This window comes from Orycteropus afer, unplaced genomic scaffold (assembly GCF_000298275.1).
Source record: "Orycteropus afer afer isolate SDZICR_OR568_19922 unplaced genomic scaffold, OryAfe1.0 scaffold00035, whole genome shotgun sequence".
Taxonomy (NCBI): domain Eukaryota; kingdom Metazoa; phylum Chordata; class Mammalia; order Tubulidentata; family Orycteropodidae; genus Orycteropus; species Orycteropus afer.
The window spans coordinates 14,618,848-14,622,031 of record NW_006921622.1 but is presented as its reverse complement, the minus strand read 5'-3'; positions in this window follow the sequence as shown (position 1 = coordinate 14,622,031).

Sequence of the window (3,184 nt, the reverse complement as noted above, 5' to 3'; positions counted from 1 at the left end):
CTCATAGTGACCCCTCCTTGGGTTTCCGAGGCAGTATCACTACGGAAGTAGGATTGCCCAACCTTCCTTCCGAGGAGTGGCTGATGGATTTAAACCGCCAGCCTTCTGGTTAGCAGTCAAGTGCTTTAGCCACTATGATACCAGAGGTCATGTTGTTAGAAGGGACTATTCCCTGGAAAAGGATATTATGCTTGTTGGTAAAGTGGAGGATCAGCAAAAAAAGGGGAAGCCCCTTAACCAGATGGATTGACACAGTGACTGCAAGGATGAGCTCAGATATAGCAAGGATTGTGAGACTGGCACAGGACCAGGCAATGTTTCGTTCTGTTGTACATAAGGTCACTATGAGTCAGAGCCAACTCGATGGCACCTAACAACAGCAACAAGGAAATAATATTATCCAGTACTTCTTCCCTTTATCACTGCTGTTATTCAAAATTGTTCTGGACGTTCTAGTCACAAAAAACAAATAGGCATAAATATCAGAAAGAAGAGGGGACAAAAGCTATTAAAACTAATGAAAGAGTTTAATATTTTGATCAGTCATAAAAAAATATGCAAAATTGATCAGTTTCCTGTATACCAATAATAATTCTTCAAAAAGATAGCAAATAACAAAATCACAAATCAATATGTATTATTAAATACCTAAGGATAAACTAGGAGCTCTGGGGCCATAGTGCCTAAGGCATTTGACTGCTAACCAGAAGGCTGGCGGTTCAAACTCACCAGCCACTCCTCAGAAGGAAGATTGGGCAATCTACTTCTGTAGTGATACTGTCTTGGAAACCCAAGGGAGGGGTCGCTATGAGTTGAATCTGACTCCATGGCATTGAGAAGGATATACTGAACAAGAAATAGGAATGATGTGAAAAAATTATAAAACTTCACTGAGGGTCATAAAAGATGACAAATAACTGAAGAGAAAATTTACATTTATGATTGGGAATGCTTAATATCCTATTCTTATGTTCTAAAAGTGTGAATTCTCTCCAAATTAATTTATCCACTTAATATTTTATTTAAAATTTTAATGAGATTTCCTTAGATAAATAATCAAAGAAGAATAGCCTAGAAAACTAATATAAAGAAGAGGGCTTACTTTATCAGATGATCATTTCAGTGCATATATATGTGTGTGTGCGTGTGTGTGTGTCCAATCCATTTAATAACCACATAATATTGTATTTAAAAATGCATTATAACTTATTTACTAATCTTACAGTTTTAGCCACTTATCCAAGTGTCAATTCCCCCATGTGGAAAGATTTATGCATTTATCAAATGCATTTTGGAATCGTATGTTTTTGGATAGAATTTTAAATGTTAAGATATTGTTGTTAAACATCAACAGTATTTGATATTGTTGGTAATTATGAAGATACTTCTCACATGATTTGTATAGATCCTTTTAAAATGATGCAAGGATTGGAAAGTGCCATTAAATGATTACTATGTTAATAATGATTTGCTTGTTACTTCTTTGTCACTCACAAAATAACTTTTTTTATCTTTATACTTTGAAGGTATATTTTATGCCTTTAAATACATACAAATTCAAGTACATTCTAACATTATGTTAATAGGAACCTTAGAAGAAGAACGAATGCTAGTAAATTCATTTATCTCTTTGATTTCAATAGAATAATGGAGTTTTATATTGAACTGAGTACTTCCTTTCCCTTTCTTTATAGTCTTCTCTTCCCAATACCTGAGATAATTAAAGAAATTTAACATTACACAAGGGAAAGAGTGTCTTGTACATGCCTAGAAATTCAGGAAATCTGGGCAAGATTAGTGCATATAAGCTTTAATTGAAAAACAATTGATCTGGCTATGTTTCTCTGAGTCACAGAAAACTTACAATTTCAGATTTAAATTTTTAATTTAAATTTTTTAATTTAAATTTCGGATTTTTAGCTTATCTAATATTTATTAAGCATGAATAGACATTCTCTTATATGTATATTTATGACATCTTGGAAATGCAAGGAAAAATAAAAACCCCATAAGCAGCATGTTGTTGTTGTTGTTATGTGCCGTCGAGTCGGCCCCGACTCATAGCGACCCCTCCTTGGGTTTCCGAGGCAGTATCACTTCGGAAGTAGGATTGCCCAACCTTCCTTCCAAGGAGTGGCTGGTGGGTTTGAACCGCCAGCCGTCTGGTTAGCAGGAAAGTGCCTTAGCCACTATGCTACCAGAGCTCCCACAAGCAGCATAGACATGTCTAAAAAAAGGTTACTAAAAAGAGTGTGGGGAATTGGCATCAAAACTGTTTTCTGTAATATAAAACATCAAGAGAGTAAAGCAAAAATTAGAATATATTATGTATTTTAAGATATACAAATGAATCCTTTAAAACTAAAATTATTCATGTATTTTCTATATTATAGGTATTGTTTGAAGCACTTAGCATGCATTAGGTCATCAAATCTTCAAAACAAAGCAAGTCTCACTCCCAATTTGTGGACTGAAAGACTAAGAAAAGAGAAGTTGCTTAAGTTTTCAAAGCCAGAACATAGTTGAGGCAGGATTTGGACCTCAGCAGTCTGAGAGCAGAACTTGAATGCTTAATGTCTACTCTATTTTGACCCATTATAAAATATAAAGTGTTACTTTTCCTTATTGCTTCCATAATTAGAAACCCTTGGCACAAGATATAAAACAAATATAACAAGACACATACATGCCTTAGTTATCTACAGCTGCAATAACAGAAATACCACAAGTGAGTGACTTTAACAAATAGAAATTTGTTGTTGTTGTTAGGTGCCATGGATTCGTTTCCGACCCATAGTGACCCCACATACAGCAGAACGAAACACTGCCGAATCCCGCACCAGCTCCACGATCCCTGCTATACTTGAGCCCATCATCACAGCCACTGTGTCAATCCATCTCGTTGAAGGCCTCCCCCTCTTTCATCGACTCTCCACCCTACCAAGCATGATATCCTTCTCCAAGGAATGGTCCCTTCTGACAACAAGACCAGAATAGGTGAGACAAGTCTGGCCATTCTCGCTTCCAAGGAGCATTTCGGGTATACTTCCTCCAGGACAGATCTGTTAGTTCTTTTAGCAGTCTATGGTACATTCAGCATTCTTTGCCAGCACCACAACTCAAAAGCATCAACTCTTCTTCAGGTCTTCCTTATTCATTGTCCAGCTCTCACATGCATAGAAGG